The sequence below is a fragment of the Phascolarctos cinereus genome, unplaced genomic scaffold, assembly GCF_003287225.1.
Source record: "Phascolarctos cinereus isolate Bilbo 61053 unplaced genomic scaffold, phaCin_HiC Scaffold_726;HRSCAF=1367, whole genome shotgun sequence".
Lineage (NCBI taxonomy): Eukaryota > Metazoa > Chordata > Mammalia > Diprotodontia > Phascolarctidae > Phascolarctos > Phascolarctos cinereus.
The window spans coordinates 251,081,714-251,104,150 of record NW_027556098.1 but is presented as its reverse complement, the minus strand read 5'-3'; the positions used below and the strand labels follow the sequence as shown (position 1 = coordinate 251,104,150).

The following is a 22,437-nucleotide window of genomic DNA, read 5'->3' as shown; positions in this document are numbered from 1 at the left end:
TTTGTTTTTGCAAAAACTTTTTAAATTTTATGTAATAAAAGTCCATTTTAACTTCTGTGATACTCTGCAAAAGGCTTTCTTCTTTGCTCCTCTACTGTGTTTATGATATGACTTTTATATCAAAGCCATGTTATCAATGGGGTCTATTTCTATATACCATGTGAGATACTGGTTTTTACCTAAGTTCTGCCAGATTAATTTCCAGTTTTCTGAGAAGTTTTTGTCCTTACCCCAAGAGCTGAGGTTTTTTGGACTATGTCTGACGTTTCTGTATGTTGTATACCTAATCTGATCACTGATTAACTTCTCTATTTTTTAAACCCATACCAAATAGTTTGGATGATTATGGCTCTGTAGTATATTTTGAGATGTATGTAGAAATCTCTGGAAAATATGCTGCCACAGTAAGTGAATTTATTCATAGCATTCAAAATTTCTCCATTTGCTGTAACCAAGATTCCACAAAAAGATGGTGCATGCTGGCTGGTTTGGTTAACACATGCATTGCCAAAGCTAGCTCAGTGTTTGGGACGATGCAAAAGAAAGTGTAGAAGAGAAGAGGTATTAAGCTGCCCACCAAACTGAAAGTCTAACAGAGCCACCGTGCTGACTTCAGTGCTGTATGTCTGTGAAACCTGGACAATCTATCAATGCCATGCCAGAAAATCGAACCACTTCCTGTCGAAATGTCTTAAGAAGATTCTGAAGATAATTTGGCAAGTTAAGGTACTGGACCCTAAGGTCCTCTTGAGCTGAACTGCCAAGTATTCCAACTCTGCTGTAGAAAGTGCAACTCCAAAGGGCTACCCATATAGCCCAAATGCCAAACAGATGTTTATCTAAAAAATTATTTTATGGAACACAAGACAAGCACTCACACAGAGGTCAGAAGAAGTGATACAAGGACACTCTCAAGGTCTCTTTGAAGAACTTTAGTATCAATTGTGAGACATGAGAGACACTGGCACAGGACTGCCCAGCATAGCATGCCCTCATCAAAGAAGGCACTGTGCTCTATGAGCAAAGCCAAACTGCAATAGCAAAAGGCAACGTAAGATGCACAAATCTAGAAACATGTCCATCCCAAATTTTAAAATGAACTATTTGTGCCTAACCTGTGATAGAGCCTTCCAAGCTTGTATTGGACTGATCAGCCACAGTCGAACACAATGCACCTTGACCCCAACATCGTGATGTCATTGGTCTTCTTTGAGTACGAAGTTATCAGGTACTGTTAGAGCACCATCTTTCTTTTCATTACTTCCCTTGAGATTCTTAACCTTTTATTACTACAGATAATTTTCAATATTATTTTTTTCTAACTATATAAAGTAATTGTTTGATAGTGTGACCTGTATAGTACTGAATAAGTAAATTAATTATTGACATATTTATTATATAGATATAGCCTATTTATGAGCAACAAATACTTCAATTATTTATATCTGTCTTTATTTCTGTAAAGAATATTGTGTAATTGTAGTCATATAGCTCCTGTGTCTTGGCAGATAGACTCCCAAATATTTAGTAAATTCTATAGTTATGAAAGGAATTTTTCTTCCAATCTCTCTCTGTTGGATTTTCTTGATAATATACAGAAATGCTGGTGATTTATGTGAATTTATTTTCTGCAACTTTAGTGTGATTGTTTCCATTAACTTTTTATAGTTAACTCTCTTAGTTTCTCTAGATACATCATCAGATCATTTACAGAAAGTGAGAGTTGTTTCCTCTTTACCTATGCATACTGCCTCAATTTCTAGAATGCCTCTAGCATTTCTAGAACTAATTGCAATGGTAGATAGTGTATGTCCTTGCTTTACCTCTACTCTTACAAGAAAAGTATCTAGCTTCCCTGAAGAGCCTGAAAATGTTGGCTCTTGATTCTACATAGATACTATTTATCATAAGGAAAATGCTCATTTATTCCCCTTTTCTAGTATTTTAAACAAAAATAAATGTTGGATTTTGTCAAAAGCTTTTTCAGCTTTTATCAATATAATCACTTTTAAATTATTTTTGTTATTAATATAATCTATTTTTATAGCTTTCTTATATTGAAACAACTCTGAATTTCTAGTATAAATCCAACCTGGTCATCATGTACAGTCTCTTAAATGTGCTATTATGCTTTCTTTGCTAATATTTTATTTAATATTTTTGAGACAAGTTCATTTGGGATATTGGTCTACAGTTTTCTTTCTCTGTTTGGTTTCTTTCTAGTTTAAGTATCAAATCATATGTGTATCATAGAAAGAGTATGGAAGAATTTCTTTTTTCTCATTTTTGCAAACAATTTATATAATACTGAAATTCATTGTGCTTTGAATGTTTGATAGAATTTGCTTGTAAATCCAGCTGGTACTGGATCTTTTTTCCCTCTGGACTCTCATTTATGGTTTGTTCAATTGCTTTTTCTGAGACTGCATTATTTAAATTCTTGACTTCTTATTCTTATTCTGTTAATCTAGGCAACGGATAAGAGATACCCATAAAATGTTCAAAAGACCTAGCAATAATACCTCAACAAAGAATCTATGGAAAAAGAGTGGCAAGAATTAGACAGGATTAGAAGGAACAGATAAATTGTCTGAAGTACTGGAAGGAGTACTCACATCAAGAAGATCAAAGATTGGCATAAGTGGTAAAATAAGTTATCAAATTAAATTTTCTCACTGACTCCCATTATAATTTCCAAAGATGAGTTTCCACTAAAAGCACATGATCTCAACGTTCAAAAACAAAATCATACCTAACAATAACACATTAACATAGTGTTGTTTCAAGGTTTATGAAGTATTTTCCTTAAGCGTCCCTATGAAGCAGTGTTCTTCCCATTTTATAGGTAAGGAAACTCAGGAACATATTTGTTAAGTGATTTGGTTACACAGCCCAGACGGGTGACCTGACAATAAAGATGTTATGCCTAAGAGGAGTAATATGAAGACAATACGGGAAAAGATACCAGGCTCTGCAATAGCAGAGGTATGAACTGTCATGTTCCACACGTGTGTGCCTTGCTAGCTGCTGCAGTTTATATCCGTGTCCCTCTTCCCTCTCACACTGTATTTGTAGGAAAGCATACCCCAGATTTGGGGGGGGGCATATTTTGTTACTAGTGATGATGCTGTGCCAAGTAATTGAATATTTTTGCTTTGGGCTATGTCAACTTGCTATTAAAGTTGAATAAATAGGGAGCTGATGAGCTATAGTTTTAAGAATATGGACCCACAAAGGACTTTGAACCTGGGGTCACCATTCCCCAGGGGACCTAACTTACAAAGCGCGGGAAGGGGTTTCGCCTAGAGGGGACATTCATTACATTTGTGAATATGCTGTATCTCCTAGCAGAACAGAAGCTTCTTGAGGCCAGGTACTGTCTCATTTTTGTATTTGTATCTCCAGCTTCAGTGCCTAGCACATAATAAGCATTTAATAAATGACTGTGGATTGAATGAAATTGCAATGAAATACGAGAATTATTTAGGCCTAATGTAACCAAAAATTTCTCATTATGAAATTTAATTAAGTAGCAATGTGACAACACATAGCAATAGCAACAAAAATAATCATATCCTTTGATCCCAATACCTGTTGATAATATATCCTGAACTTGTTATAAAAAACAAAAATAAATATAAAATCCTGACGAAGATTTTCATGGAGTGACTGAAAGGTTATATGTCATGGGTAGAAATTTATTTAAATGTAAATAGTTGGAGAGTTTAATTAGTTATACTAATGTTCAATAGCTTCTATTTCATACTAATGTTCAATAGCTTCTATTTTATATATATACACACACACACACATATACATGTGTGTGTATATTTGTGTGTGTGTATATATATTTTTTAAAAGGGATATAAATATGTATAATACAAAGTTAACAAGATAGGAAATAACTTATAGACAACCATGGAAAAAGGCTCTGGCTCTGAATTCAGGAGCCTCGGATTCAAACATGACCTTTGTTTACTGCTGGGTAATCTTTGGGCATGCCACTTAACTTCCCTGGGTCTCAATTTCCTCTACAAAATCAGTTGGACTAGATAGCCTCTGAAGTACCTTCTATTTCTAAATCTATGATCCTTTTATTCTAACCTCAAAGAAAGAAACTGGACAAGCTATAAATTAACCTCTATGGAAAATAACTCCAGTCCAGTAAATACAGTAAAGAAGGAAAGAACAGAACAGCTCAGCTCTCTCCCACAATGATTCTAACAAAGATCTAGGAAGAGTACCATGTAAAGTAGTGATGGGAATATCCAAGGAGAAACCACAGTGGATCTTTTTTCTAGCCAAAGATCACAAATTCAGCTCACAGGCAAGTGACCAGGACAGGAACTGAGGAGCAGGGGCAGGTCTCCTCACTGTTGTTATTCTGACCTTGGAGGAGGATCTCAAATTCAACTGACTGGCACAAACCAGGAGGGTTTGTATGTAGCATTGTCACTCTGACACCAGAGCCAGATCAGATCTACACCACAGCTGATTAAACTAGTACAGTATTCCAGCTTCACTGATGGTGGCGGGGGCCAGGAATTGCCTAATGGGGCTCTTCCCTCGGGCATATTTGCAGTTGTGTTGTCCAAACCCAAACTGGGGTCAAAAGCCTAAAAAGTTCAGACCAGGAAGGCAGTAATCAGACTGCCAGAGATTAAACCACTCAGAGCACACTGAAAGTTTGCAGCTCCTTGGCCTGAGCCACCCCTGAAATCCTTAAAGGATGAAGCACTCTGTACTGGAAGAATACTGCAAGAGGATCCCAGATAATATAGACCAGGGCCATACAAGGCCCCAACATTCCCTTCAGAAGTGTGCACAGCCTGGCCCTATCACAAAATTCAAATTCAGAAAAACTAGAAAAATGAGTAACCAGGAAAAAATACAGATGATAAAGAATTATTATGGAGACAGGCATGACCAAGACAAACCCAGAAGTAGAAAATAACTCCAAAATACCTACAAGCCAAGTCTCACAGAAAAACAAAGCTTGTCCACAAGGTCAATTAGAATTCCTGAAAGGAGCAAAAATTATTAAGAGTTAAAAATTATAATAGAAATGAAATGATAAGTCTAAAAGAAAGAAAAATTAAAAAGAAATCAGAGCACTGAAGGAAAGACTTGAAAGGAGAGTTAGAAGCTTAGCAAAAGAGATACAAAACCTTATCCAAGAAACAGACACCCTAAAAATCAGAATGAACCAAACATAAGTTAATTACGAGACAAGAAATCCTTTTGAATTTAAAAAATGGGAAAATATAAGGTATTTCACAATTTTAAATTGGCCTGCAAAACAAGTCAAGGAAAGATAATTTGAGAATCACTGGACTACCTAAAAGTCATACTTAAAAGACCCTAGACAGCATAAAGGAAAACTTCCCCAGGTCTATTAATACCAGTAGGAAATGTGAAAATAGAACCCACTGGTTACCTCCTGAAAGAAATCCCCAAATGAGAACTCCCAAGAATGCCACTGACAAAATCCAGAAGTTCTGGGTTGAAGAAAAAATATTTTTAAGTACCAAAAAAGAAAGAATTAAGAACTAAGGGCCACAGTCAGGATTACGTAAGATTTGGCAACTGTCATCATAAATGAGCAGTCGACTTGGAAGACAATATTCCAAAAGGCAAAAGAGAAAGGCTTACAATGAAGAATAACTTGCCCACAACAAAACTGAATATAATCTTATAGAGGAAAAAATTGACCTTTGATGAAATAGAGAACTTCCTGATGAAAATACCAGGGCCAAGTATAAACTCTGAAATATAAAAACAGGAGTCAAGAGAAACACAAAAAGGTAAAGTTAAGTAAGCAATGTGAAAAGACTATACAAAGATAAAGTTTATATTCTATCAAGAGAAGATCATACAAGTGTTCCCTCAAAATTCTAAAATCATCATGGAAGGAGTTCAAGAAGACAGAGAATATAGGAGTGGTTTTGTTATGTATTTATGACCTTAAATGAAGAAAGTAAAGGAAGGGAAAAAGAAAAACAACTCTAAATCCAAACTGATTTATAAGAGAATTTTATTAAACATTTTTCATGTAAAATTTATTTTGACTCCCATTGATTAGTATAGTTATTCAAACATATGAAAAAGAGAATTTAAAAAGCACATAAGCTGAAACCAACAAATGCATTTTCAGTAATTATAGTGTGTCCCCAAATTCCCTTGTTTACTGATTATAAACCTTACCACCAAAAGATTTGCATATTGACTTTAAAGTAGTAGTACCCATAGTATTCTAATTCTCCTAAATCCTTTTTGATCTTCTTTACTGTGTATAATGTGAACGAGATGACGTTATTGCTGACATTAACTACGTGGCTGTAAGCCATCAAAATAATCAGTCAATAGGCATTCATTAAGTATCTAGCACGTGCCAGGCATTATGGTCGGCTCGGGGGATACAAAGACATAAATCAACCAGCCCTGCCCTTAAGGAACTTATAGTCAATAGTGGGAGGCGGCTTGTAAACAAATAAGTATTATAAAATAAATACAAAGTAATTTGGGGACCGGTACTAGTAATTTCTTGTCGTTGTTTGTCCTTCATTCTCGAAGAGGACCAATGACATCAGGAAGGTGAGGTCTTGACTTGCAGGTGAACTGGATTTAAGTGAGGCAGGGCTGTGTGAAGTCACCAGCCTCACTTTCTCCTCAGGAGCCATCTGAGTCCAGCAGCAAAGTATACATCAGAATGACTGGAGATGGCCCCAGATGCAGTGACAAGCCTTGGCCTTTTCAAGCTAAGGTCTTTCCTAGGTCTCAAACAAGTAACTAGGAGGATGAAGGAAGGCCTAGTATAACTGGTGGTACCTGAGTTGAGCTTTGAAGGAAATGAGGTATTCTAAGAGTCAGAGATAAAGAGGAAATTTTAGGCATGGGGAACAGCCTATGCAAAGGCACGGAGACAGGGCAATGGATGTCATGTGTGAGACAGCAAGGAGAACAATACGCCTAGAACATAAAATACCTACAGAAGAATAATATGCAATAAGCCTGAAAAGGTTGGCATGGAATAATATTTTGAAAAGCTTTAAAAGTCAAACGTATATTTTACTCCAAGGAAATGAGGGAGCCAAAGCAGCTTCTTGAAGAGAGGCATAACAGTTAGACCTGTGCTTTAGGAAGATCACTTTGGTGGAGAGGGGAGAGACTTATGCCGGGAAGATTAATTTAGGTATCTATTACACTTGTCTAGCTGAAAGAGATCGAATACCTGAATTAAAACGTTTGTGGTCTGTGAAGAGTAAGGTGCCAAGGAAGGAACGGTCAGACACAGAAGCAACGAAGGTAACTGTTTACCATCTAACACAGTAGCTACTAGAAAAAGCTTCCCACACCCTACCACCAAAGAACAGAAGAAAAAAAACCAGTCCCATCTGAATAGAAGCTATTTGTATTGAAAATATACAGTTGTACAAGTCCCTAAGGTTTCTGGTGTGAGCAATAATCAATAACACCAGTTACACATTCATTAACACAGCAGGCCTTATTTTCTAACCCAGCTAGGTTCAAACTGGCACCATGACTGCATCTGCTATTCCTGGTTCTGAGCTCTAAGATAAAGCCCAATGATTCTAATACACGGCAAACCTTCAAATCCTTCAACACAGCCGTCACATTGTGCCCAAATCTTTCCTTCTCCAGGCTAACTTAACTGTTCCTCCTACAGAATGGTTTCAAGTCCCCTGTGGTTACCATCCTTTGGATGTTCTCCAGTTTGTCACTTCCTAAAGTATAGCACTTACATTTAAGCATCATACTTTGGGTACCACAAGACTGCCCCTTCTTTATTCTAACCACTCTGAATTTATTAATGCATCCTAAGATCATGTTCAATTTTTTGGTTACCAAGTAGTACAGGTACATGCAAGTACCATGTCACTGTTCACTTTAGAGTGCTATTATTGTGGTTCAGTCCTTTCAGTTGTGTCCAATTCTTTGTGATCCCATTTGGGGTGTTCTTGGCAAAAATATTGGAGTAGTTTACCATTTCCTTCTCCTGCTTATTTTACTGAGGCAAACTGAGGCAAACAGGGTTAAGTGACTTGCCCAGGGTCACATAGCAAATAAGTGTCTGAGGCCAGATTTGAACTTATGAAGAGGTGTCTTCCTGACTCCAGGCCCAGTACTCCATCCATTATGCCTTCAAAGTAAATATTCCTTTGTTAATTTTTTTAAGTTTCACTTTTTTTATTTGAATCCCCAGCACAGCTCTTAGCACATAGAAATTATGTTTTCATCATTCTTTCTGACTCCAGGATCAGTGCTCTTTCTACAATTCCATTAGAAGGAAAGCTCCTAAGTGCTCTAGGAATATTTGAGGGAAAAGACATCACTTTCAGGTGAGGCGAAAAAAGGAGGGTGCTAGAGAGGAAAAGGGAGTGAATTCTAGGCAGAGGGCACAGCCTGTGCAGGAACACAAAGTGGGAAGAAGGAAAGACTGCAGGGAAGAGCCTGTCATCTACATGGACAGAATACAAAAATCAGACTGACAGTCTTGCCTTAACCAGATCTCAAATTGTATTATAAAACAGTAATCATCAAAACAATACAGAAATAGAATGGTGGATCAGTGTAATAGATTAGATACACAACACATTGCAGTAAATGACTATAGTAATCTAGTGTTTAATAAACCCAAAGATTCAAGCCTTTGGATCAAAAATTCATTATTTGACAAAAAATGCTGGTAAACCTGGAAAACAGCATGGCAGGAACTAGGTATAGAGCAACATTTCAGACCATATATCAAGATATGGTCAAAATGGGTACATGTTTTACATATACAGGGTGATACCATAAGCAAATTAGGAGAACATGGAATAGTTTACCTGTCAGATCTATGGATAAGGAAAGAACTTAGGACCAAATAAGAGATAGTGTTATGAAATGCAAAATGGATAATTTTGATTATATAAAATTAAAAATTTTTTGCACTAACAAAACAAATGCCACCAAAATTGGAAGGAAAGCAGAGAACTAGGGGGAAATTTTACAGCAAGTATCTCTGATAAAGGCCTCATTTCTCAAATATATTGAGAACTGAATCATATTTATAAGAATACAAGTCATTCACCAACTGATAGTCAAAGGATATGAACAGGTGGTTTTCAGACAAAGAAATCAAAGCTATCTATAATCAGATGAAAAAATGTTCTAAATCACTACTGATTAGAGAAATGCAAATTAAAACAACTCTGAGGTACAATCTCACACCTATCAGATTGGCTAATATGACAAAAACAGGAAAATAATAAATGTTGGAGGGGATGTGGGAAAACTGGGACATGAATACTCTGCTAGTAGAGTTGTGAACTGCTCTACAGTTTAGAACCAAGCATACCCTTTGATCCAGCAATACCACTGCTAAGGCCAAAGAGATTTTTAAAAGGGGGATAAAAACCTATTTGTACAAAAATATCTAAAGAAGCTCTTTTTGTGGTGGCTAAGAATTGGAAATCAAGGAGATGCTATCAATTGGGGAATGGCTGAATAAGTTGTGTTATATGACTGTAATAAAATATCATTGTGCTATAAGAAAGGACAAGCAGGATGATTTCAGAAAAACCTGGAAAGACTTATATGAACTGATACAAAGTGAAGTGACAGAACCAGAACATTGTATACAGTAACAGCAATACTGTACAATGAAGAACTGTGAATGACCTAGCTATTCTCAACAATACAGTTAACCCTTCCATATTGCGACTTTCCCCATCTCAGTTTTGACATGTCACAGGTCAGCATAAGAAAGCAGATGAGCATTCTGGGGGAGTTTTGCAGAAGCCACAGGCAACACGTGAAGGCCAGCAGATGACACAGAAAAAGTTTAGAAACTCAGAAATGCATAAAATATACATATATATGCATATTATCAACCTAAATTTTACAATGAAGTACTGTAAACACCCCACAAAAGAAAATGAAAAAATTCAGACTTGTTCTCTGGGCCAAAAAAATTTACATGGATTTTCCAGATTGAAGGGGCACCATACCCCCAACCCCCACAAAATGAAGGGATAACTGTACAATGATTCAAGACACCAAAGGACTCATGATGAAAGATGCTATCTGCCTCCAGAGAAAGAGATGATGTTGTCTGAATACATACTGAAGCATGATATTTTTCACTTTCTTTCTTTTTTGTTCGAATCTTCTTGCACAAAACGACCAATATGGAAATGTTTTACATTATTGCACGTGTATAAAGACTGCTTACCATCTCAGGGAGGGGGGAGAAGAGGGAAGGAGGGATAGAATTTGGAACTCAAAACTTAAAAAACCCCAACAGCAAATGCTAAAAGTTATTTTTACAGGTAATTGGGAAAAAAATATAAAATATTATTTTAAAAAGCTGACTGTGTAGGCTCCTTAAATGGCATGGTAAAGGTGATATTAGATCCCAGTAGCTCCCAATCTTTTTCATATTAAAAAAAGTTTAGAACCCCATAGTAATCGTCCTATTAGTAATATCCAACGATTAAAAAAATCATGACAAAAAGCTACTATGAATACATTAGCACTTACAAATGAACTGACTTACATAAATATTTAATATATCTTACTCATCTCAATAGCACAGATGTGTTATTTATTTAGTCCACAAAAATACATTTACGTATTTGTGGATTCACAGCCTCCTTACAAAGAGAAGCAGTGTGATACAATGAATAGAGCTGGCTTCAAAGCCAAGAAGTCTTCAGCTCAAGTCTTGATTCTGACACACGCTAGCTGGGAGACCTAAAGTAACTCACTTAACTTCTCAATGTTACAGGGAGCTCTCTAAGAGTAAATTTCAGAGAAGGTGCTAACCTACACTGACAAGGGAGACTCCTGGTTATTTCACATACTAATGAAATCACAGTTCTACTATCCCTATCCTAGACCTTATAAAAAAAAAGATTTTTCAGTCCCTCAGAGGACCATAGTACATATTAGAAACCATTACCAAAGTCAACAGTGAAAAGTGAAGATTTTTGAGCAGGAAGTGATACACAGAGGTCTTTACATTGGAAAATAATTTTGACAAACAAATGTGTAAAGGCTGGCAAGTGAAATCATTTAGGAAGTTATAATAGCTTAGGCAAAAAGAACTAAGGACTTATCCTAGAGTGATTAGGGTAAGAGAAGAAAGAATTAAGTCTGATGTCAAGCTTTAGTAAATGCCTGGATGTGGAGGTTATGGAGAGGATGAAATTTCTTTCATCTTTTTAAATTTAGTCAAATTAACCTTCCTAATTTTTTTCCTTTCAAGCATGAGGGTTCAATGCCCTGCCTGAATGACTGAGAGGAATCATAAAATCTGGGAGGTGGTTGGAACCTCAATGGAGATCTAATCCAATATGATGGAACAAATGTGTAGTATAACAAAGCTGACAGCCTCCACCCAATGCCTCTCTACACAGCCCATTCCACTTTGGGACAGCTCTAAATGGTAAGAAAGTTTTTCCTGCCATCAAGTCCAAATCTCCTTCTTTGCAACTTCCACCTGCTCCTGGTTCTGCCCTCTAGAGCCAAACTGAACAAGTACAGGCACTCCTCCCCATGACAGCTCTTCACATATTCAAGGACAATTGCTATAAACCCCATGAGTTTTCTCCTCTCCAGAAGAAACATCCCCAAGTTCTTTCAACCAATGCTCATATGACATGGGCTCAAGGCCCTCACCATCCTGATGGTTCTCCTCTGGACACTCTTCAATTTATCATGTCTTTCTTAAACCATAGTGTTCAGAGCTCAACACAGTACTACTCCATACAAGGTCTCACAATAGCACAATAGCAGAATACACTGAAGCCATCACCTCCAGGAAGTTATGCCTTTTTTTTTTTTTTGCAATTGGGGTTAAGTAACTTTGCCCAGGGTCACACAGCTAGTATGCATCAAGTGTTTGGTCTGAGGCCGTATTTGAACACAGGTCCTCCTGACTTCAGGGCCGGTGCTCTATCCATGGCGCCACCTTGCTGCCCCTGAATCTAGTGGTTTTTTAACATAGCCCAGGACCTCATCAGTTTTGCTGATCTATACTAAGCTTGCAGATGCACTAAAAACTCCAGTCCTGTTTAGAACTGCTCTCTAACCACACCTCCCTGATCTTGTACTTGTGAAGCTTTTTATAATCAAGTATCAGGCTTTACATTATCTTTGTTGCATTTCATTTCATTAGATGCAGCCTAATGATCAAGATCTTTTTAGATCCTGACTCTGTCATCCATTGTGTTACCCATCCCTCTCAGCTTTGTGTCATCTGGAAATAGATGAGCATGTCATCTGTGCCTTTATTCAAATCACTGGAAAAAAAAAAAACAGTTCGAAGCCCAGATCTCTAGAGTACTCCACTAGTCCTCCAACCAGTTCTGAAACCATCCAATTGTATGATGCCTCCCCACCTCTTTTCTCCATGAGAATAGTGGTAACATCTAGGCAAACTATATCCACAACATTCCCCCCATCTACTCATTTAGTAATCCTGAAAAAGGAAGAAAGGAAGGAAGGAAGGAAGGAAGGAAGGAAGGAAGGAAGGAAGGAAGGAAGGAAGGAAGGAAGGAAGGAAGGAGAGAGAAATGAGGTCAGTTTGTGATGCCCTATTCTTAAAGAAGCTCTGCTGGGGTCTCTGTGATCACCACTTCTTTTTCTAAGATGTTCACCAATCCTCTTTTTGATGATCTACTCCTAGGAATCCAATTCAAGCTCACTGGCCTAGAGTTTGTAGGCTGTACTCTTCCCTCTTTTGAAGAGTTAGAGGACAGGCCAAGTTGTTTTCTGGAGTTAGGGGAGACGGTAAGTTCAAGTCAATAAATATTTGTTTTGCCTACTACATGAAAGGCACCGACCTAACTACCAAGAATTTTAAGGAAAAAACAAAAACCCCTACCTTCAAAGAATATAAGTTCTACTAAAGGCACCCATTTACAAAAATTAAGTAGAAGACAAAGTAATTAAGGAAAGGGGCACTAAATGGAAGACTGAAGTAAGGCTTCCCAGAGAAGGTAGCCCCTGAGCTGAACTCTGAAAAAAGTCCAGGATTTTTAAAAGTGTAGATGAGGAGAGAATGAATTCTATGCATCAGGGACAGCTGTATGAATGCACAGAGGTAACAGATAAACACTCAGGTTCAGAAACAAATAGTAGTTCAGTGTGCATGGGACAGAGAGCTCATGAAGGAGAGTAGTATGACATCAAGCTGGAAGGACTGATAGGAGCCAGTCAGCTGAAGACTTTAAATGCGGGTTTGCATTTTACCCTAAAGGCAATGGGGAATTCAGTTTTGACAGCACTTCTCCAACAGATTGCCCATTTCCCTCCATCATCCCCACTCTCTCACTTATCTTCAATCTCTCCCTGTCTAGTGGCTACTTCCCTACTGCCTACAAATATGTCCATGTCTCCCCCATTCTCAAAAATGTTCACTTGATCTGCCCATCCCCACTAATCTCTTATCTCTCCTCCTTTTTGTGGCTAAACTCCTTAGAAGGCCATCTTCCATTCCTCTCACTTTCTTCTTAACTCTCTGCAGTCTGGCTTTCAGACTTCATCATTCAATTGAAATAGATCCCTGTAAAGTTACCAACGGATCTCTTGATTGCCAAATCCAATGGCTTTTCTCAATCCTCATCTTTCCTGTCCCCTCTGCAGCCTTTGACACTGCTAATCCCCCTTTTCTCCTTGAATCTCTCTTCTCTCTAGGTTTTCCCGATCTGTCTGACCACTCCTTCGTCCCTCTGGCTAGATCTTTGTCTGCATCATGCCTGCTAACCATGAGTATCCCCTAGACCTCTGTCCTGGACCCTCTTCTCTTCTCCTAGCCTTCAGTTAGTGATTCTCTGATCTATTTATCCAGTCCTAACCTCCAATATCACATCTCTGTCTACTGACCATCTCAAACTCCATGTCCTACAGACATCTTAAACTCAATACCTCCAGAACTGAACTTACTACTTTCCTCCCAAACCTTCCCCCTTCCAAACTTCCCTATTATTGTCTAGGGCACCACCATGCTTCTGGGCCCCCAGGCTCACAAGCTAGGCATCATCCTTGACTCCTCACTCTCTCACTCCCCATACCCAATCAGTTACCAAGGCCTGTCAATTGCATCACCTTTGTAACATTTCTTTCCAGTTCTCTACTCTCACACTTCCATCACTCTGGTGACAATCCTAATCACCTCACCCCTGAACTACTGCAGCAGCCTTCTGGTTAGTCTCTCAGCCTCAAGTCTCACCCTACTCCAATCTATCCTCTCCTCAGCAGTCAAATTAACCTTCCTAAGTACAGGTCTGACTATGTCATCTCCCCTCCTACCCAACAAAATCCAATAGCTCCCTATCACCACCAGGATCAAATATAAAATCCTTTGTTTGGCATTCAAAGGTCTTCACAACTTGGCTCCTTCCTACTGCGTCAGTCTTCTTACCCTGTACACCGCTCTTGCTTCCACCCTACGTACTCTGCATTCCAGTGACTTGGCCTCCTTGTTATTTCTCACACTAGATATTCCATCTCTAAACTTATATCATTGTCACCGGCTGCCCCCGTGCCTGGAGTGCTCTCTCTGCTCATCCCCACCTCCTTACTTCCCTGGCTTCTTTCATGTCCCAGCGAAAATCTCATCTTCTATAAGAAACCTATACCAATTCCCCTTAATTCTAATGCCTTCCCTCTGTTATCTCCAACTTAACATATATGTGTGTGTATATGTATGTATGGTGTCTCTCCCATTAGACTGAGTTCCTTGAGAACAAGGACTCTCTTTTGCCTTTCTTTACCCAGAGCTTAGCACAGTGCCTGGCTAAGGGGTAGGGAACTTATGGCCCCAAGGCCACATGTAGCCCTCTAGGTCCTTGGGTACAGCCTTTTGACTGAGTCCAAGTTTTACAGAACAAATCCTTTTATTGAGGGGATCTGTTCTGTGAAGTTTGGATTCAGTCAAAGGCTGCACTTGAGGACCTAGAGGGCCACACTGTGGCCTCGAGGCCCCAAGTTCCCCACCCCTGCCCTTGTCTCACAGTAGGTGCTTAATAAACATCTGTCAATGGTCTCCTAAGTTTGCATTCAGGTTGATATTTCTAATAACCAGTTGGAGTTGTGGGAATGGAGCCTGGGCTAGAGGCTAGAACTGGATTTACAGATTTTATAATCATCTCCATAAAGATAATAATTTAAGAAATATGAGTGGAAGATATCGCCAAGGAAGACCGTGCAGAAAGAGAAGACAGCAGAACAGATTTAGGAGACAACCACCAGGAAAGGAACCAAGAAGAAGTGGCTTTGTCACAGTAGTCAAGGCAGCAGAGTATCCAGAATTAAAGAAAGTGGTCGAGACTATCAAACATTATAGAAAGATCCCAAATGAGAAATGGCTGTTAGAATGTACAATCAGATAGATCTTCAAGATGACAGCACGAGCTAAAGTTGGATTTATATACATCTATATAGATAGGATCACAGATATATCTTAAAGGAAATTCTATCTCGATACCCTGTAGCGTATACTAGAGTTCATCAGAATTAGTCTATTTCAGTCATCATCACAGAAGCAATTGATTTGGAAAAATTATTGTATTTCCTTCTACCAGTAATAAGAACATAGTCTCTAACATTTAGGTTGCCTTACCTTGTACTGAGTGACCTGTTTGACACACTAAATGAAGCTGTTACATCTGATGATCTCCACAATCCTTTCCCCCTCTAAAGTTATGTACCATTCCATATGTATCATTCACCAAGGTTTCTTAGAGAGACAGTGTGTTGTAGTGTTCTGTCTCATAGCGGACAGGGTGCAGGAATTAGGAAAGCCTGCATTCAGCTTCTAACGATGATACTTACTAGTTATGCAACCATGAGCAAGACCTTAACTTCTGTAAGCCTCAGTTTGCCCATCTGTAGTATACACCTCACAGGGTTGCTGCGAGGCTTAAATGAGATAAAGCATTACTCTTTCAGAGCAAAACAAACACTTCTCATTTCTGTGTTTATATTTACCTTGTGTTGAAGTCTGTTGAAGGGAACTGAAAACAAATTTTAACTGAGTCTGGTTTATTCTCATATGCTAAGGGCCTTGGGTATGTGCCCTTAAGAAACCCTAATCTGGAAGTGAATCTTAGTCAACATTTAGTAACTAAGCATTAAGTAGCAATGACGAAAAGGCTTACTTCCTTGCACCTAAATAGTGTTTGGCAACCATAAAGAGAAAGTGTATATGGAGAATACCAAAAGGAATCAAAGAAAAGGTTTAATGTAAACAAAGCTTTCAAGTTAGGGTTTATATTTCAATTGGCTTCTTAAGAGGAACTTTTGGTAAACAATTAAAAACGTGCAGAATTACAAAGTTGGAAATGTGCTTTAAAAAGGTTTTTTAGTCCACCTCCCTATTTTTGGACATGGAATCTTAAATACTATCAAAGGAAGTTATACAGCCTGCCTTGAAAAACTATCCCATGGATTAACAACCTCTTAGTCAAGCCAGATATTTGTCCAAAAAGAAAATCCTTATCAGCATACATTATCTAATATGGTCTTAGAAAGCAGGAGAAAATTGATTTTGAAGAAGTCACAGATATACTTGCTGACATTCCACCACGGATGAAAAGAACTGTTATTATGATAGAATGTTTAATTGCCTCCTTTCTGCCCAAATAAGCCAGAAATATTCTGCAAAAGCACAACAATTTTCTTTCACAGAAATTGGAACGTGGCCCCTGGTATGTATGACATTTGTGCATGCTAACATTCTGCAAATTTCAACAAAATGTGAATGGACATTAGTATGCTCAGTAACAGATGATATGTTTCAAAATACTGAACTGATGCTATGTCCAAAAGAGTATGCAATATTTAGAAATTAAATTTCATATCCATACTTTTACTGTAATTCCTATTCTGACCTGATGACAAGATCTAAGAGTTCCCAATAAAGGAGAAAAAGTAACCTACACATTTGCGTGTATCTTTTACGCATGTGATCCCCAAACAGGGTGTCCTAGCAGACAGGGCACTGCAGGAGAGGAATGGTAACTTTAAACTCTAGGATTCCATTATTCTAAGGGACCAAGAATAGCTGAGCGTCTATCAGCTTATCACTACTCTGTGCATGCCCCCTCTCTACATGAGAACACACACAGGGAATACTTCAAGAAAGCACCAGATATCTTGATTCTCTTCACTCTTTACTCTCTGGCCATATCCTCCACAGCCTCACCAAAACGTCTTAGACACTTCCATCGACCCTTTCCTCCTGCCCTCTCCTCACCCCACATTTTCGGAACCATGAACCATGATCAAATCAACTCTACCATCGTTACTGGACACCTGTTTCAATCATTAAAGCAGGGATTCTTAACTTTTTTTGTCATCCACAGACCTTTTGGCAGTCTGGTAAAACCTACGAAACCCTTCTCAGAATATACTTTTTTTAACCTTACCTGAAGGAAATACTAAATTTCAGCTGAGAAAAAATAAATATGTATTTTTTTTCCATCCAAGTTTAAAGACCCCATATTAAGAACACCTGTGCTGAAGAAATGGCTGGCAAACATGTACAAAGCGAAATAGTGACTAGAAAAAGTCAGCATGGCTTCACCAAGAATATATAATAACAATAATAATAATAATAATAATAATAATACTTACATCATGCCTACTATGTACTAGGCCCTGCACTAAGCACTTTCCAACTCTTATTCCATTTTATCCTTACAACAACCCCGGAAGGTAAGTGCTATTATTATCCCCATTTCACAGAAGAGGAAACTGAGGCAAACAGCGATTAAGTGACTTGACCAGGCTCACACAGCTAGTAAATGTCTGAGGCCAGATTTGACCTAGGCTCTTTCTGACTCCAGGCCCAGTGAATAGTGATTCACTGCACCACCTAGCTGCCTCTGACATATCAAGCCAGGCTAATCTCATGCTCTTTTTTGACAGGATTACTAACTAATAAAGAAGAAAAATACTGTAAATAGATTTTACTTAGATTTTAGCAAAGTTTTTGATAAAGTATTTCATACACTATTATTGTAGAGAAGATGGAGAGATTTAGACTAGACTACAATAAGATATAATAATATAATAATACAATTAGATGGACTCAGAGCTGATTAGATGGCTAGACTCAAAAAGCAGCTACTGATGTGTTCAATACCAACATTGGAAGGGATCTCCAGGAGAGTACCCTAGAAATTAGTACTTGGCCCTGTGCTATTTAAATTCATCAATGACTCGAATAATGGTTCATCAAATTTGCAAATGACACAAAGCTAGTAGGAACAGCTAACACAATAAATGACAGTCAGGATCCAAAAGTATTTTGACAGACTAGAGCATTGGGCTGACTCTAATAAGATGAAATTCAATAGAAGTAAATCTAAGTCTTGAAATTGGGTACAAAAAAAATCAACCTGACAAGTACAAGATGCAGGAGGCAGCAACAGTTCTGCAACAGACATGGAGGTTTTAGTGGACTACAAACTCAGTATGAATCAGCAGTGTGATGTGGTAGCCAAAGAAGCTAATGAGATCTTTGGCTGCATTAAGAGAGGCAGAACTTCGGGGCAGCTAGGTGACTCAGTAAATAGAGCACCAGCCCTGGATTCAGGAGGACCTGAGTTCAAATCTGACCTCAGACACATAACACTCTCTAAGCTGTGTGACTCTGGGCAAGTCACTTAACCCCATTGCCTAGCCAAAAAACAAAAAAGAGAGAGGCAGAACTTCTAGAAATGAGGTCAAGGAAAGGAACAAGCTTTTAAGTACCTATTATTATGCTAAGCCCTTAGTAAATATTATTTCATTTGATAATGTGGCAAAAACCCTGCGAGGTAGGTGCTATTAATATCTCCATTTCACCGATGAGAAAGCCAAGGCAGACAGACTTAAGTAACTTGCCATGGGCCACACATCTAATAAGCATCTAAAACAGCACTTGAACTCTGGTCTTTCTGACTCCACTCTTAAAGATCTATCCTGTACTGTACTCTGTACTCTACTCTGCCCTGTAGCTTATCTAGAATACTGCATTCTAGGCACCAAAGTTTAAGAAAAATATTTATAAACTAAAGAATGTCCAGAGGAGGCAACCAAGAGAGTAAAAGGCCTTGAGCCCATGTCATATGAGCATTGGTTGAAAGAACTGGGAATGTTTCTCTGGGAGAGGAGAACACTAAGCAGTTATAACAATTGCTCAAGTATGTGAAGGGCTATCATGTGGAAAAGCGCCTGTAATTGTTCTTTTTGGCCCCAGAGGGCAGAACCAGGAGCAAGTGGAAGTTGCAAAGAAGGAATTTGAGGCTTCCTAATAAAGCTGTCGCAAAGTGGAATAGGCTGACTAGGGAGGCCATCCTCAAAGGTCTTAAAGCAGAGGCTTGAAAAAACTTGTCCAATTTTCATAGTGAGGAGTATTCCTATCATATATGAGTTGGCTTGGATTGCCTCTGAGTTCTTTATCACCTCTAAACTTCTGTGATTTTTGTAATTTACTCCCCCGTGATCTCAATCATCACCCAGTAACTTTCTAAACCAAAATGCCTCTAACTTACCACCACTCTCCCTTTGCGCGTTGTCTACCCCATTAAAATGTAAACTCCTTGAGAGCAGAGGTTGCCTTTCTTTTATATCTCCAGCATTTACTTAGTACAGTGCACATAGTAAGAGTTTAATAAATGCTTTTTCATTTATTCCTTATCTGTAAAATAGAGCTGATAATATCTGTAGTACCTATGTCACAGGACCCTTGAAGCTCAAATGAAATCATGCATTTAAAACATATTGTAAATGTCAAGCACTATCTCATAACTACTGCTGCTGCTACTACTAATTATCAGTGTTGCTGTTACTTTTATTATTAGTTCCAAGAGTTAGGGCTGTAATCTAGACTCCTGACTTCCAGTCCTAAATCTCCACCAACACAAGCTCCAGAAGTAGGTAAAACATGTGACAGGTTCAGACACTCCCTGAATAGCTTTGTGTTATTTCTCCTGACTCCCTGACTGGCTCCCTGATCTCATTTACTATGAAGTGATGGAAAATACCAATGCACTATTTAATAACCAGATTATTCTATCTTTTGTGTATTCCACCACCTGGAAAACTCAGTAACTCTTAAGCTTTCCTACTCTAGCAATGATTATTTTTGGTAGGAATAAAGTTAAGCGTGGAAAGAGGATGGGACAAGAAGTCAGGAAAGACAAAGTCTAGTACCAAACCTGCCACCTACTAGCCATGTGACCTGGGCAAGTCACTTGTCAGATCTAAGTTTTCTTATCTTTTAAATGAGGGGGGTTGGACTAGATGACCTACAAAGCCTTTCCAGCTCTGAAATTTCTCTACCTTCCTTACTGCTTGTATCTTCCTTCTGTAGATTATCTCCAATTTATATTGTACATATTATCTTGTTTGTACGTGGTGTCTGCATGTTGTCTTAGACTGTACTCCTTTTGAGAGCTAGGAAATGTTTTGGTGAACAGCTAGGGCACACAGTAGAATGGATGGGCCTAGAATGAAGCAGACAAGGGTTCAAATTCAGCCTCAGACACTTACAAGCTGTGTGACCTTGAGCAAGCCACTTAACCTCTGTTTGCCTCAGTTTCCTCAACTGTAAGATAAGGATAACAGCATGTAGCTCCCAGAGTTGTTGGGATATGAGATGATATATGTAAATTGTCGGGCAAATAGTAGGCACTACATAAAAGCTATTATTATTTTTTGTTTGTTTTTGTCTTTGCTTTTGTTCCCACGTCTGGGCACGGGGACTGGCACGAGTTAAGTGGATTATTATTAAATCTTATAAACCAATACTTAGAAAAGCTTTAAGCAATCGGGAACAAATGTAAGCTACTAAACTGTTGCAATATCAGAAAAAAGCCTCCTTAAATATATCCTGTCTTCCCCTATCCTCCAACAAGAAACACACTTAAGGCTCTGCAAACAGAAAAAGGGGTCACTGCCTCTTGGCAGACCCAAGGGCGTGCACTTGGGGGCGTGGGGAAGGAGGAGGGAGAAGGTTCATTTAGTAGTGTGGAGGGCGGTGGCCGGGGGAGGCTGCAGAACAACTGCGGTGGAATGGGAGGATGGAGGGATGGCGGAGTAGGGGTTAAGGAGCAACCCAGGTCCCACTTCCCCTCCATTCCCTTTTTACAGTATTAGATGACCACCCAAATAGCCACTAGGAAGGTGGATAAAAAAGAAAATGGGAATGCTTATCCCTACATAGCCATCTCCCCGTCGGCTGCCCCCCGCCCTGGCATGCCCGCTGGGGTTTGTAGTCCTCTGCCTTCAGCGCCCCCAGCAAAAGAGCGCGAGACGGAAGAAAGGCCGAACTACATTTCCCATGATGCAGTACGATGCCGTTGGGCTTCCCTCTCTCTCCCGCAAAGCCGAGCCCCGAACCCCGCAGCACCCTCGGACTGTGTGCCCAGAGCCCAAGCCCGGGCGATGATGAGGCGAGGGAGGGTCAACCTTTTCCTCCCCACCCTCACTCCACCCCCTCTCTTTCCCAGTAGTCCTCAAACTCCCCTAGTCTCTTTACCTAAACGTCGCGCCCGGAGAACAGTACGTGCCTTGGTCCGGGTGATGTGAGGGGCCGCAGGTCGGTACCAACGATTACGACGATTCCGTTAGTCCGTGAAGTGCGCGTATGGTTACCATGGCAGCAGCGAGACGGGCGTGGCGGCGGGCGGGGGTGAGGGGAGAGAGGACGGAGCGCGAGCTGAGTCAGATGAAGGGGCGGAGCCACAAGCTGCTCCGGGAAGGGGGAAAGAAGGGAGGGGGGAATGAGAAGAGAGGGGGAAAGGAGATGGTAAAAGGGGGGAGGGGGAAAGGAGGAGGTAAGGGGAAGAAAAAAAGGACATGGTGGCCCACTTCCCAAGGCCTGCCTCCATGACATCCCGTCCAAGCTGCAGGATTTCTGTTTCTGCCCTGTCATGGCACCTTGTTGTCGTGACTGTCAGGTTCTAGTCTTGGCCGTACCCTGCGAGCCATGGGAGGCTTTGGACCAGCAGCCAATACCTCCTACATGTCAAAGTTTCCTCATCTGTAAAATGGGAGCTCCACATAGGTGAAAATGAGTCATCAATAAGACATAGCGTTAGAATACCCTTGGAGTACTATGGAAGGGTTTGAAAGGACAAAGTAACATCATCACAGTTATCGATTTGAATCTATTCTGTTTCTCAGGTAGTCTTGTCAGAAGAATATTCCCAAAGAGGAATTACAGAAGGTTAGAGGTGAATTCAACCAAGCATTTATGAAGCACCTACTATGACTAGGCTGTGGGAGGTGCTTGGGGATACAATGACAACAAAGAAAAACAGTCCCTACCCTCGAACTTACATCTCAGAGGGAACCACAGGTATACATACTTTTGTTGTCCTTGTTCAGTTATTTCAGTCATATCTGACTCTTCATAACCCCATTTGGGGTTTTCTT

At 39.4% G+C, this 22,437-nt stretch overlaps 1 protein-coding gene across 1 annotated transcript in view; it reads right to left on the bottom strand.

Moving 5' to 3' along the window:
- The window catches only part of KATNAL1 (katanin catalytic subunit A1 like 1), a 91,895-nt gene extending 70,193 nt beyond the window's left edge, over window positions 1-21,702 (bottom strand). The window contains exon 1 of the mRNA XM_020997124.2: window positions 21,539-21,702. The gene's annotated coding sequence lies outside the window, so the exon portion shown is untranslated. The remainder of the gene's footprint in view (window positions 1-21,538) is intronic.
- Between the last annotated feature and the right edge of the window lie 735 nt (window positions 21,703-22,437).